The sequence below is a fragment of the Stegostoma tigrinum genome, chromosome 5, assembly GCF_030684315.1.
Source record: "Stegostoma tigrinum isolate sSteTig4 chromosome 5, sSteTig4.hap1, whole genome shotgun sequence".
Lineage (NCBI taxonomy): Eukaryota > Metazoa > Chordata > Chondrichthyes > Orectolobiformes > Stegostomatidae > Stegostoma > Stegostoma tigrinum.
The window spans coordinates 88679046-88695175 of record NC_081358.1 but is presented as its reverse complement, the minus strand read 5'-3'; the positions used below and the strand labels follow the sequence as shown (position 1 = coordinate 88695175).

The following is a 16130-nucleotide window of genomic DNA, read 5'->3' as shown; positions in this document are numbered from 1 at the left end:
TACTGTCCTATAGCCAACTATTGTCATAAAAGCTTTATCAATGACCTTCCCTCCATCATAAGGTCAGAAGTGGGAATGTTCATCGCTGATTGTACAATGTTCAACACTATATGCGACCCCTCAGATACTGAAGCAATCCATGTTCAAATGCAACAAGACCTAGACAATATCCAGGATTGGGCTAACAAATGTAAGTAACATTTGGGACACACAAATGCCAGGTAGTGACCAACTCCAATAAGAAACGACCTAATGACTATCATTTGATATTTAATGGTGATACCGTCATTGGGTCCTCTACTATCAACATCCTGAGAGTAACCATTTACCAGAAATTCAAATAGACTCACCACAAAAACAGAAACAGATCAGAGACTAGGCATAGTGCAGTGGGTAACTCACCTGACTTCTCAAAGCCTGTCCACCATCTACATGGCACAAGTCAGGAATCTGATGGAATACTCCCCATTTGCCTAGATGGGCGCAGAATCAACATCACTCAGTGAGGTTGACAAAATCCAGGTCAAAACAGCCCACTTAACTAGTTCCATATTCACTCCCTCCACCACTGACAATCAGTAGTAGCAGTATGTGCTGTGTACAGCAGAAATTCACCAAAAATCCCTAGACAGCACCTTCCAAACCCACAGCCATTTCCACCAAAAAAGACAATGGCAGAAGATACATAGGAACACCTGCCAGTCCCCCTCCAAGCTGTTCACCAACTTGACTTAGAAATATATCACCCTTCCTTCACTGTCATTTGGGTCAAAATCCTGGGATTCCCTCTGTAAGGACATTGTGGGTCAAATTACAGCATGTGGACCGCAGCAATTCAAGAAGGCAGCTCATCACCACCTTTTCAAATGCAACTAGAAACAGTCAATAAATGCTAACCAGCCAGCATCCCACAGTGAATAAACAAAACAGCTGTGCCACTTTCATCTCACTCACTACTTGCTTTTCTCCCTGTCCAAAAGAAAGCAATCTACAATAGGATAGAAAGAGCCAAGATAGGTGGTGGGATGTGCAGCATTCACCTCCTCCCTCCATAGGAGAAGAAGATACTGAATGCTCAGAGTGGCCATTTGGCGGTGACAAGATAGTGGAACTGATATGGAGACTTTCCATCATGTACTGTGCCTGGATCCCCTGAGTGAAGGTGTCTTGAGATTCATTCCCCCTTAGACTTTGAGAAATGGCTGATTGCTTGCTCCACATGCATGTTTACTATGCGTTAGGGGCTGGGACATGGTGAAGGCATGAGATTAAGGCAGAAATGTATCCCTTAACAAGGTGTTCACCTCTGTGACTGATGGCTACTGACAAATGTGACAAGCTGCCTGGTTTTGAGTCTAAATTAAAATATCTACAATATTGTTGCAATGCTGGGTTGGAACCTCAAAAAACTTTAAAGATTTTTTGCCCTTCATTCTGAAATCTGTCTTTATTAAATGAGGAGGATATTAGACATAAAATAACTCTTAGGTGTAAATTCAGTGGCCAGCTAGTATGTCCCCTCATCTCCTCTGCTCCAAGGAAAACAACCCCAAGCTATCCAATCTTTTATGTCTAAAACATCCTGATAAACCTCCTCTGAACCTTCTCCAGTTCAATCACATCCAACCCATAATGTGGATTCCAGTAATGCACACAATACTCTAGCTGTAGCCTAACCAACTTTTTGTACAGTTCCAGCGTAACCTCCTTCCTTGTTCCTCAAATTTGATGACTCAGTTGATAAAAGCAAACATCCCATATGACTTTTTAATGTTTTATTTACCTACCCTGATGCACACGAAGGTTCTTCTCATCCTTGGGTCTTCCCAGAATCCTACTATTCATCATGCATTTCCTAGTCTTGTTTTTCCTTCCCAATTACACTTCTCACTAATCTGGATTGAATTCCATTTGCCAGTGATCAGCCCATCTATATGCTCATGTAGTTATTATTTACCACTCCACCAATTTTTATTATCTGTGAAAATACTGATCAACCCTCCTACATTCAAATCTAATCATTTGCAAGTAGTTCTATAACGCAATTGTTGTGTTCGTGAATCACAGCATAAACTGGAGAAACAATATCTCATCTCCAGATTAGACACTTTACGGCCTTCTGGGCTTAATATTGAGTTTAAATCCTCTAAATTGTGAACCATTTTATCCTTTCCTCTTAGCTTGTTGTCATGTCCACCCCTCCTCCCATCCCAATTACTGCCTTTTCAAGTCTGAAGGGAGACAGAGCATTGTTCTGCCATTCTCACATTCTGATCACTTAATCTAAACTATTAACATATTTTCTACACCAGCACCCTATACCCACTACCCCCAACCCTGTCCCCCCATAAATGCTGTCCTCTCCACACTTTGTTTATTCATTCACGGGATGAGGGCATCACTGGCTAGGTGTTAGCTTGCTCTCTCTGTGTGGATCCCTAATTGCCCAGAGGGTGGATAAGAGTCAACCACATTGCTATTGGGTGTGGAGTCACATGTAGGCCAGGCCAGGTAAGGAAAGGATGGCAGTTTCCTTCCCTAAAGGACATTCGTGAACCAGACAATGTCGGTTTTTCCGACAATCAACAATGAACTCATGGTCATCATTAGACTCTTAATTCCAGATCTTTATTGAATTCAAATTCCGCTATCTGCCATGGTGGGATTCCAACCCAGGTCCCTAGAACATTGTCTGGGTCTCTAGATTAACAGTCCAGCAATAATATCACACCACCTCCCCACTTTACTTTAGCTCTGATTAAGAGTCATCTAGACTCAAAACGTTAGCTTGTTGTCTCTGTGTGGATGCTGTCAGATCCACTGTGATCTCCAGCATTTGTTGTTTTCAACTAGAAACAGGAATTTGTTTTCTGCCACAGAAGCTCCCTGATTTCCAGTATTTTGGTTTGAAATGAAATTATCTGTTGATCATACTTGTGCACCATTGTCCTTTTTCTCAGTGGCAATTTAGGATGAGAACTGGAAAGCCAATTGAACAGATGAAAAGTATCTAATTTAACTTTTGCAACACAAAATAAAATACATTTAAAGCAAAGCAACAAATATTGCTATTTGTCAGCTAACTTACACAACTTGTTTTTAAAAATTGGCAGCCCAAAAGTAATTTTAAGTGCAACAAAATAAGAAACAGAAGCACTGAGAGTGAATCAATACATTAGGCAGAAAAATCATTTTGAATTCATGGTACATCTGTGAAAGCCAATAACAAAATAACAGATGCTGTAGCAAAATTCACTGCCTGCTGCCCACTATTCCTAAAATGTATTCTTGCCAGCTCACCAGTTGTACAGGAATTTTGCATTTAGGGTAAGTATTGGGATGTGAGAAATAAGGCCAGCTGATAGTATGTTCTTTCGCTCCATGAAGCAATGACATTATGGCATGTCTGTATTTACTCATAACACCTGCACTCGATTTAAAAACAGCTGATAACACAAATATTATTGCCAGCTCTTGGGTTACACATTACATAGAAACCCACATTTCATTTATTCAAGATCTGCTTTTGTTGGCTTACTTCAAATCTATAATAGAAGAGCTGTAAGGCTGTTGGCCTTATTACAAGTTCCTGCATTCAATAAAATGCTACAATTTGTATGCAGTTTAAATGAACATCAAAGGAGGAAAGCCATGAGACAGATGTGTGTATTGACCCATGCAGGCATCTATATGCACAAAAATTGTGAGAAATGATGAGTAGTCATTTTATAAAGTCATGAAAAATCAAAGACGTTATATGTATTTATAGGTTGCGAAGCATGTATGGAACTTCAGTACACAAATTTTGAGCATCATATTACTTAGCCCTGTATTTTGCATGCTTCTGTTATTGGTGTACAAGTAATTGTTGTTTAAGCTTTTGCCAGGTTGATAACTCATGTTTAGGTATGTCTGCTCCTGCATTCCTCATTGAACTAGGGTCAATCTCCTGGATTAATGATAATAGTAGAATGAAAGATAAGCCTGGTTGTGAGGTTACAGATTGTGGTTGAATGAAATGCCATTGCTGATGGCCTACAGTACCTCATGGATGTCTTATTTTGAACTACAGCATCTGTTTGAAGTCTGCCTGATTTGACATCCTGATAATGCCACACAACACGTTGGAGGGTATCTTCAATGTAAAGCTGGAACTTCTTCTCCATGAGGACTTTGTGGCAGTCACTCATACTGATAATGTCAAGGACAGACACATCTGGTAGATTGATATAGAGACCATACTTGGCATCTTGCTTAAGACCATAAGATTATATGAACAAAATTAGGCCACTCTGCCATTCAACTGTGATTCTTAGGAATCCCAATCCCATTCTGCTGCCTTCTCCCCTTACTCACCTTTTGATTGCCTTACTAATCAAGAAGCTATCTGTCTCTCTCTTAAATACTTGTTGGTTCTCTCACCACCTGTCCAGATCCAGAAGGCCAGGAATGCCCTTTAGAGGCCTCAGCCTGCTCAGTGAGTAGTGGTACTAGTGAATTGTTCCTGACATTTACGTTCTCCACTCGGAGTACATTGTGCACCTTTATCACCCTCAGCACTTCCTGAAAGTGGTGCACACTTGGAGGAGTACCGATTCATCAATCTTCGTACTGTTTGTTCAGCTGAGGCGGAGCAGGAGGTGGTAACCAGCAGGATGTTTCCTTCTCCATGTTTGACCTGATTCCATAAGATTTCATTGGATCACGAATCAAAGCTGTGCACTCCCAAGGTAATGTGGTCACAACTGTACACCACTGTGCCACTAACACTCTTGGACTATCCAACAAGTAGCATGGTGATGGTGGTACCTAGGAGATTGTAAGGCATTATTCCATGAGTGTCTTAATTGATAACCTTGAGACCACTTTCCCTTAGTAAGGAGGATGTTGAATGGTCAACAAGGTTGTGTTTGCTGTTGTCATTCAATCCACTTGGTTTTACTCCTTTGTTCAGGATTCGTTATGGCTGAGTAGCTGGCTAGGCCATTACGAGTCAACCATATTGCTGTGGGTCTTGATACACAAAGAGGCCTGACCAATTAAGGATGGCAGAATTCCTTTAGGGGAATTAGTGAACCAGATGGGTTTATGATAATCAACTGTGGTCACATGTGTCATTAGGCTGGCATTTAATGGAGGATTAAATGAATTTGTATCTCACCATTTGCTATGGCGCGATTTGAATCATGTCCCCGGAACATTAGCCTGTGACTCTGGATTATTGCTCCAGTCACACTGCTACAATGGCCTTTGCCTCCCTCGGTGGGGAACATTGGCATGGATAAAGAAAAATTGTCCAGCTAATGGGAAACAGAGTTTAGGCACAAATGGGCATGTATTTTTCTGGTTTACCAGATATAATGAGCAGTCTGCCGCAAAGATTACTGTTGGGCTCACCATTTCACAATACATATCAATGATCTGGATGAATGAACAAAGGTGTGGCTACTAAATTTTCTGAAGAAACAAAGATAGGTAAAAAGGTAAATTGTGAAGGAGGCCAGAAAATGAAAGAGGTAGGTTTAAGTGAGTGAGTAAAGTTTCTAAATTAGAGCATAATGTGGGAAATCGCAACATTGTCCATTTGAGCTGGATGAATAAAATGCATTTTACTCAAGTGGTGAGTGACTGCAGAGCTCTGAGATGAACAGGGATCTAGATTTATGCATCATGTATACAGGACACTGATAAGACAACCTTTGAAATACTGTGTACCTTATATTGGTCTCCTTATTTAATGGATGAAAATACATTGGAAGCTGTTCAAAGAAGGCTTACTGTACTAATACCTGGAATGGGCCGGTTGTCTTATTTGGAAAGGTTGGACAATCTAGGCTTAAATCTGCTGGAATTTAGGACCTCTTGATAGGATAAATGTGGAGAGAATGCTTCCTCTTGTGACAGCATCTAGAAATGGGGTCAGTGTGTAAAAACCAGGTGTTGCTCATTTAAGACACGGGCGTGGCAATTTATTTCTCTCACAGAGTCCTAAGTCTTTAGAATTTTCTTCCAAAAACTGGGTGGAAGCATAGTTGTTAAATACTTTTCACATGGGACAGATAGATTCTTGTTAAGCAAAGGGGCAAAAGATTATCAGTGGAAAGTGTGAATCTGGAGTTGAGCTTACATCTGATCAGGCATCAGGGACTAATAACTAGTATATCTTTGGTGAGATTAGCATCTATAGAATATCCAAAAAAATTTCAAAAGGGGTAAATAAAATGTCAAATCAATTATTGAAATATTTTAATGAGTTCAAACTCCGGTACTAAATGTGATGGAATCAATCTTTATCTTTCATTCTGAAATGCATAGCTCATATCTGACCAGCAAAGGAACAAACCTTCATGTCAGAATTGAGCAAATTTTTGCATATTTGGCTGCAATTTGTCAGGAACAGGCACCCAACATCAGTTTTGTCTTGATTAGCCAAATGGTGGCCAGAGGGTCCATTCACGTTCCAGATTAGGATGGTAGTAGATTCTATAAAGTCTCTTTACTTATAGAACATAGAACAGTACAGCACAGAACAGGCCCTTCAGCCCACGATGTTGTGCCTTGATTATCCTTTTGGATGTCCTTCACAGAAGATGCCATTCCTGCTAAACCAAGTAGTCCACTACCTCATTTGGACCCTTCTTAAAATCTCCTGAATTTATTTTGCAGAGGAATTCTTTATTATTAGGTCACTACCCCATAGCATCAACCATGGGACATTTGATTTCCCAAATTTCCCGAATGGAAGACACCTGCTCTGTTGAAACAGATTACTTCCTTTTTTAACTATCCCACAATTTTGGAAAAGGAATCTTGACTGTGCCCTGAATTTGTGGATGTTGATCATCCTACCTCAGCATTGGCTCCCATGGAAATGTTTGTAGTGCGTTTTTAATTTGTGTAAAGAAATCATATTCTCAATCTGCTGATACATTTGAGTTGAAGTATATAAACTTTACTTCAACTATATGTGAGGCTGAATGTCTTAATTTTCCATCTGTGGTTCTCTTATTGGTGAACCAGCATGTTCATATCCTCTGAGTTCTGAGGAAGGGTCACTGGACCTGAAACGTTAACTCTGTTTTCTCCTCCGCAGATGCTGCCAGATCTGGTGAGCTTTTCCAGCAACGTTGTTTTTGTTCCTGATTTACAGAATCCACAGTTCTTTTGATTTTTATTATGTTCATATCCTCAGTCATGCAACTGTTACACCTAAGCAGGGTAGCTTGCTGGAAATCAAGTTTCACCATTCTCGAAGTCATCGCAAAAGTTAAATAAAAGTTAGGCATCTCATAGACCCAGATTGATAGATAGTATTGACCAGATTCATGGGCTTAATGAGAATTATTACAGATTTATTTATTAATTTATTACAGATTACTAGATTCCAGCTGCAGATAAACAATTATGAATCATCAACACATAAATCTACTAGTTAAAACTCTAACCTCCCCCACTACTTGAATAAGCAGCAGTGTCAACTGCACTTACAATGAGTGTTTTGTAACTTGTTTTTAGATTTACAGCAATTATTCAACAATCATTTACTTTATGAAACAATCCTTTCCACACCAGTCCAGAATCAAATTTCAAATCTTCTATTACATTTTGTTGATTTGTTGTTTATAAATTACATACGAATTCTCCACTACATTACTCCCTTTTTGTGCAGTATATCTTTGATTTCACCAGAACCATGTAGTTTCATTTCAATAGGTCGATCCAGGTCAAAACAGCGGGTTTGGGTAACCTAACTCTAATCCTAACCACCTTCTTTGGCCAAAATGAAAGTTTCTCACCTTCTATGAGTAAAACAATGATTTCCTGCTTTTCACAGCCTCTTAACAATGCCTGTCCTTTTTCATGGTGTTCTCAAATAAAGATTGGTGCGTGCAGCCATACTAGGTTATTACTAGGTTAAATTATGGATCTGCCATCATCCTCTTTCCTTAACAGTGAGGATGGGCATTCTTGGTTAATAGTAGTAGAAAACCAGCAGGAAGTCATAAGAAGAGGATGATGTTCTCTTTAACAAGCTTTCAAATAATCCACTGGGATCTTTAATGCATATCTCAGAGAGCACAAAATATACACTCACCTGTAAAATTGAAATATTCACTCAGTACTGCATTTAAGTATCAGGCTCAATTTTGGTGCTCAAGTCCTGGAGTGGGGTTGAATCTACAAACTTCTGACCTAAGCAGGAGAATTTGCAATTGGTCCACAGCTGACACAACTTACTCGAACATTCATCAATATCCTTTGGTACACTGCCACTACATAAGAGGTAACAAAAGAAGTCTTGTAGTGCCCTGTTTCTGAGCCAGGCACTCTAGTTCAAGTCCCACTCCATCACTTGATGGCCAAGGAAGTTGTTTTCATAATTAACTTGAGTATCAACTGGCAAATCATTGCAACATGGGAAGCCACTAAGAGTGGAAGAAATTTTTGGTCAGCAACACAATGGAACAAAATTAGATCCTCTATCATCACTAGCCATAGCTCCAAATTACCACGTACATGTGACAGTATACACTGCCAGAGCAATTCGGATTCCTTTGCATATGTGGGTGTGGAGGGGTGTTGGGGGAGAAACTGGTTTGTGTGTGTGTGTGTGTGTGTGTGTGTGTGTGTGTGTGTGTGTGTGTGTGTGTGTGTGTGTGGGGGGGGGGGGGGGGGGGGGGGGTCAGCTTGGTTAATTTGGCAGCTACAGTGCATCAAATTTGTCCCAACAGTTTGGGATTTGATTCTGCCTTAGGCTGGAATGGATTTAGGACCCACCTCCTTGTCCTACTTTCTGGCACATTTTAAAAAGTGTGAATTGGACCTAATTTGTGCAGGTAGCTGAAGACAGGCACACACCAATCTCAATTACTCTGCACACCTTAACTTCAAGATTTTCATTTCTTGTATTTCTAATAGTAATATGTAAAAGAATGTAATTTAGTTTTCAATTAACAATTGATGCAACTACTTGACTATTGTTATACTCACTAAAAATTTGATTTAGTCAAATATTTCACTGGCATATTTATGCCTTCTGAGTTGTAGTCATTGATGTAGTGTGTCTATTCTGCTTTATCCACTAGCCACCCAATGTACTCTAGTTGTGAAATTAAATTTACCACTAACTGACCAGTTGTTATTGTCCTGGTATGAAATCTGACAACTGCACAGTGTCCTATACTTAAGCTACATCAACATTTGGAGTCATGCAACAGCAATACTTGTTAGGTACAGTCTGTATTTACATCACTTTTGAAATGCCGGTGACGACGTGGTAAATCACATTGACAAATATATACATTCTGTAGAGCACAATGCTCAGCCTCCTTTAAAGACTATATTTTGAAACTACAAGTTGAAAATATCCACGATAATTTGGGGTTCTGAACCATGGTCATGACAGGATGAGGAGTCTGGCCTCAAATGATAAGAAAGAAAGAACATTTCTCATTGTCCAGTCAATTTCTGTTATTGAAATTACAGCAGCCGTGGAACCAATGGGACATATTTACATCAGGCTACAGTTTAAATGAGGGTTAATAAGAAATAATAGTTCAGCATTCAGAGTTTATGACAAAGTTAAACATACTGATATCTGAAACTTTCTCTGGCTCCCACAGTTATGCTTCTAAGAAATCCAGGCAGCTTGCCCTGCTGTAAGGTGTCTTTGTTTCTAGAAGGAAGACAGTTCTTTACTTTCAGTGACAGCTGCTGGGAGATGTGTTCCTTCAACTAAGTGTGTACTGAAGCAGCAACTTTACTTCAGAGGCTGTTGCTAGGTAAGTTTCAGGACAAATCAGTCTGTCTCGCAACTGTAGGCCTTAAATCGAGCACTTCTCTCTCTCAAAAGATTTGCTTTCCTTTCTTTCCACAAAGTAAGTTGACTTTTTTTATGAACAGTAGATGAACCACAGCACATTTCAAATTTTGACTGTTCATTAGGTATAGGCGAGTGCAACTCCTGGAGTCACTTGTCCCATCGAAACCTTTGAATTCCCAAATAGTTTCATATTACAATCTTTATAGTCCTTAAGTATAAATATAAATTTCCATCAAAATATAACAGATAAGTTCTTCCTTCTGTTACTATATTACATCGAGTATGCACATGCCATAATAAAAGCAGGTACTTTGTACAAGCCTTCACTGATTAAAGGAAATTAACTTAGATCCTATCAACCAGCTTGGAAACATCTATATAACATCAGAATGTTAGGTGTTATACCTCACTGCTGTAGCACAGCGAAAACCAAATTCCACTAGTCCCAGCGTCAAACCAAAGTAAAAGATTTTATACAGGCTTGTAAATACCCACTAACCATTTAATATTGAAATACTATCAATGGCACATCAATCATTAACCTCTTACCATTGTTAAATGAAAATTTGTTTCTTTCACTTTATTAATCATTATCACATTAAAAATATGCTTATGAAACAGCTGTTTAAAAATAAGTTAAAGGTATTCAGTCAGGCAATTGTTGGTAAATTGTTGAGTGCAGGATATCCAGGCTTCAGTCGCTATGGCTTACACTAACAGATATCAAACAGGATACAGTCTCTGATCTCTCTCTTTTTGTCTTCACAGGAGAAACAAATGTAAGAGGTCCTAAGACCATTAAAATCCATGGAAGAAATAGCTAATAAAGGAAGAGGAAGTTGGCAGCTGGCAAGGATTCCAGCTGCACTCTGTAACTAAACAATCAATGCATACTTTGTGGAAGGGAGCACCCCTCATCCAAAAGCATTTAAAGCACTCGGTGACGTGTAAGATCCTGGCATTCAAAGGCTTCAGCTGTCCCAGGATACCTCACGTAAGTTATTTTTGTCTCTCCCATAGGTATGAGTATAACGTTCCTTCTCCACTAGCATCCCAGGAGGACAAATTCAAGGCAACAGTGTCACCATTCATCAGCAGAGGGACAATAATCTCAGTAGGTTGGTGTGCATATTTAGATAGAATGGGGCTGGGTGAAAAGCACAGCACTAATGTGCAAGAGGTGGTATCTGAAACACTGGGTGGTGGAGGTACTAGCTGCACCCTTCATATACCACCAGGCTTATCAGTCAAGGGCTGGGAATGTCTCCAAAGAGGATGAGGGTGTCACACCATTTGTAGCACTGTTATCATCCCCAGTCTCCTCAAACTATCTAACGAAAGGATCCTCTATGTAACAGAGCCGAATGAAGGTCATCTCTGCAGTTATGTAAGTACAGCAGTCCCATAAAAGCGATCCAGCTACAGCCAAGATGGCAACACTTTGAGACAGCATTGAGGCATGCATGTATTAATTTCACGGCCTCTTTCTGGGCTTCCATTATGGTACTGAAGACATTGGTTAGCTTTCATTTGTGCTGCAGTAGAAATTGAAACAGAGGCAATCAGACAGTCCACTACAGTTGAGTGTACAAATGCTGTCATGGAATTCACACCCAGTTCCACAATAAAGATGCATGGGGTCTAAGCTCTGCTCAATGTCTTTATGTTATATTGGAGCCACACCCCTTCATATGCCTCTCCAATTTCAAAAGATGGTCGAGTAGGCCAGCTGATGCACCAAGGCACCTTGGTATGAATGCTCAACAATTTTCTACTGTATGCTTCCCATTAAAGTCTTCATCTGAGTTCCCTGCAGCAGAATTCATGAGACCTTATGTTCTGACGAGCTAGTGCATGGACCACCCTTTCCCCGTGTCTACCTGCAGCTCATACATAGGTGGCAATTTACAACACGCAGATTAATTTTTTTTTCAAAACCTCTTAGGTAGCTGCAGTGCCAGTATCTGAGCCAATGGCCGCAAATTTAGATCATATGACTGAGATTCCTCTTCACAAGTGTAAAGTTGTTGTTCTTCTTCATTGTCAGGCTACATCAGTTGTCCAGTTGACAATACTAAAAGCATACAATCTTATTGGGAGTGTTCAAGGGAGGGATGGGTGCAGGGTTCATGGTTGCACAACATACAGCTTTTACTATATGCCAAATCTCAGGATAAGATGGGATTTGAGAAGGGTCATTCAGCAATAATTCATCGTAATTCCCAAAGACATTGGTAAGATCGGATGCTTTGGGATCTTTTGCAATCAGCCCATGATTTACAGTACATCCTCTCCAATGTGAACCTACTCAAAGATGTAAACTAAAACAGGAGATATGTGGCTTTCTGCTGACTGTTAACTAATCTATGTTGATTGGCAATTTGTGGTCAGGTAATGCCTTGATCATTTTAAGTCAAGTGTTTTTGGTTACATTTCAACCATTTCAGTCCATGGAAGTCCTAGTATTAAATTGATCCTAAAATTATTGGTCCATGTTTTACATTATTGTGACAATTCACAATAGTGTTGACCTTGCATGTATTAAACATCCTCTAGCACTGCTACCAGGTTCACAGGGTTAGAGTCCTCCCATTATTTGCTCTTGCCACTTGCTCGCGTTCCTAACCTCCAAAGGAAAATAACCTCTATCCTTCAAGTCACCTGTACACCAGTGCCTCCAAAACAGTACGAGGATCTTACTGGAGTCCTCTCTCTGCCTGTTGTGCCATACTCCTTTGACTAAACCAATATCAGTTATTTGCAGCTTTCACATATCAAGTGAAGCCTCTTTTTTAGAGGGAAAGACATCATTAAAGAACTGGAATCTAGTTTGAACGTCTGTGAACTTTATATGCACGTAAAGTCTTGACAATACAGGGTTATTAATGCGCAGAAAGAGATTATTTGGCACATTAAATTCAGGCTGGCATTAGAGCAATCCAATGAGACCTACTACCCCATGGCCCTGCAAGTTTACTTCCCTCAAATGTTCATTGAATTTCTTTTGAAATTGTCAATCAAACTCCCTCCAGTACTTCTGTAGGTCGCAAGATCTCGGTCAATACAAATCATTGCATAAAAAATAATTCTCTCACATAATCTCATTGCAACTCTTGTAGAAGACCTTAAATCTGTATTTCATCAGCTAACGGAAAGAGCTTTCCTTTAACTACCTTACCTAAATTTGTCATGATTTTGCATATGTTTATCAAATATCTCCTTAATCAGCTTTGCTCCAAGAGAATATCACCAGTTTTTCCCACCTCAACTTGTTACCAAAATTTCAAAGACCTGGAAGCAATCTGGTAAATTTCCTCTGCACTTTTACAAGGACCTTCACACCTTTCCTAATCCTATAGGCATCTTGTGGTACATGCAATGATTACTTAAATGAGGCAACACAAAATTTAACTGGTACTGGGGGATCTCAAACTAGGACATTGTGTCCAAAGAACTGTGCAATCAATGTTGAGTCCATTTTATTCATTCTTACTTTTGTGGTCTCCTGAAAACACTACCTTTATCATTCAAAGTTCAACAACTGAAATTTGGAAATTATATTTATTGCTCCAGCAAAATAAAAATGCAATAAAATCACTTTTGTTCACACTTCTTAATCCAATGCCATTTGTACTTGTTTCACTGTAAGGAAATCGGCTTTAAACATTATAACCTGCAATTTTGTTTTGTTTAACGAGTATTCTTCAGTGTTACTAGATCAAAGCCGTAACTGGTTTCTAAAGGAAAAGATGTGTATGCATGAAGTATTGAGGCAAACCCGTGAATACAGGAATTAAAGCAGACTATTCAGTCCCTTGAGACTTTTTTCAACTTGTAACAATCATAGCTGATCAACAACTCCAACCCCTTTTATAAACACTATCCTGAAACCCATTACACCACAGGTAATCAGAAATCTACCAATTTCTAAACAAACATAAAGACTGATCTTCTGTAGCCCTCCGGGAAGATAACTTCCAAAGATTCACAACCCTTTGTGTAAAAACAATTCTTATCTTTATCTTAAATGGCTCCCTCCTATTTTTAAATCGTGACCATAATTCTAGAGTATTATCTGGAGTAACATCTTACTTGCATCTGACCTGTCGATCTCTTTAAGCATTCTGTACGTTTCAAAGTGATCACCTCTCATTCTTCAAAACTTTACAGACTTCCAAGTCCCTTTACACATGCATTCCAACCTCTTACCATTTAAGAAATAGTGAACAACTCAGTCTCAAGTATTGATCCTAGTTCATAGTCTGCCAAAGAATGACCTATTTATTCCAACTTGATGTTTTCTGTCTGTAGCAATCTTTAATTCATGCCAGTATATTACCTCCAGTACTGTGTGCATTAATTTTCCCAAGTTCATATTATGTTCATTGACTCACTTTCAGCTATTTTGCAATCTTGTTAGTAACATTCTCAAAGAATTCCAAAACGTTGGTCCAACATGTTTTTGCATTCATATATCCATGCTGATGATGCCCAATCAGATTTTTTTCTTTATCCAAGTGTCCATTTGTCATGTCTTTCATGACAGATTCTAGCATTTTCCCTACCACTGATATCAGGCTGATGTGTCTGTGGTTTCCTGCATTTCCCCTCGCTCCCTTCTTAAATAGTGGAGTGATATTTCCATGCGTCCAATCTTCAAGAATCATTGAAGAATTTATGGAATTTTCAAAGACTACCTGAATTAAGACTGCCCTCAACATTCTGGGTTGTAGATCACCAGGTTCTGGGGACTTAGAAACATTCAATCTTATTAAGTTCTCTAGTATATCCTTCTTACTAATATTAATTTCTTTCAACTCTTCATTATCTCTAGTCAGTTGTATGCGCAATTCTAGGAGCTTACTCTGAATTTGCTCTTTGAAAACAGAGTAATCATTTTGGTTCTTTGCCAGTAAAGTTCATTTTCTGAAAGCAGATCAAGAAATGCAATTTCAGATTCCAGGAAATGTATTTAATTTATAACAGGAGTTGAATAGTGTCCCCTGCAATAAACACAATGAAAACTATTCAGAATAACTATGTTTATCATTCATATACGGAAAAGAAAATACAAGATCCTACACTCACTACTTAAATGTAAATTTATTGTTTGAACAATTTAACTACACAACATATTGATTCCTATAGCTGCAAATTTTATTTTGAATACTGAACTTCTCGCTGTTTTTTACATCTCTTTTCATTTGTAATAGCAACCAGATGAGTATTAAAATATGAGTAATAAAAGCATTCACCGACATTAAATCAAATGCATTTGCATTACAATATGTTCAAAATGCAGAGGTCAATCAGCATCTGTACACAGAAAGGATGGATTGTAAGGTTTCAGATTTTAGACCATCACCACTTCAAAAATGCATTCTGCCTGTTCCACTTACAGTTACAGTGCATTTTACTTTATTAATTCAAAGAATGACGACTTTAATCATTGGGCTGTTTTCAATATAATAATGTTCCAGAACTCCTTCATCCTCAGTTCGGCGCAAGCAGACTGTGCTAACTTATTTAAATCCGGATCTGCTTCCTGAGTCAAATGCTTATTTTGAACAGTCCTCATTCTTAAATAGCATTTAAGTATCTTAACATATGCTTGAAGTATTACATTAACCTTTCATGATGGACTTTGTTCAGTCTTCTCTCTGGTCTGTACAAATCATAGAAATATGCCCAGAATCTGTTCCTGCAACTTTTCCACTTTTTGAGTGTTCGTGAACTTTCTGTGATTGTAAGCAAAATAACTTCAACTCCAACTTAATCATTCCCCATGAGTAAATCAACTCTGTCCACAAACAACTTCTTAACAAACCTAATTAGCAGCAATTTCGAAAATGTCACTCTCCAAATGCACAATGGAACCCAGACATTTCTCACCTATGCCATTTACCGAGACATTAGCATTCATTGATCTCTGTGAAGAAGAGGCTTGGGCTGACAAGAAGCAAGTAAAATTCATGCCACACAGGTGTCAGGCAATAACCATTCCCAACAATAAAATCTCTAACCATCGCCGCTTGACATATAATGGTATCATCATCACGGAATCCCCCATTGTCCTCAGGATTATCATTGACCAGAAACTGAATTGGAATAAAATACCTGGCTACAGTAACAATAATAATAATTTGCTGTCACATGTACTTTTGTGTTGTCACAATTTATTGTCACATGCACTCATACGAGCAGAGTGAAAAGTTTACAAGTTGCCAATTACAGCGCCATGGTAGGTACCAAGCTACAAATTCTTAAGTGGAAATTCTTAGGGGAGAAAATAGAAAAATAAAAAAAA

General features: G+C 38.9%; 1 protein-coding gene and 1 long non-coding RNA gene across 6 annotated transcripts in view; one reads left to right on the top strand and one right to left on the bottom strand.

Moving 5' to 3' along the window:
* The window catches only part of LOC132209590 (uncharacterized), a 375703-nt gene extending 364941 nt beyond the window's left edge, over positions 1-10762 (top strand). The window contains exon 3 of the long non-coding RNA XR_009445777.1: positions 10592-10762. This is a non-coding gene — a long non-coding RNA (uncharacterized LOC132209590). The remainder of the gene's footprint in view (positions 1-10591) is intronic.
* The window catches only part of lrrc69 (leucine rich repeat containing 69), a 67469-nt gene that overhangs the window by 10177 nt on the left and 41162 nt on the right, over positions 1-16130 (bottom strand). The window lies entirely within an intron of this gene.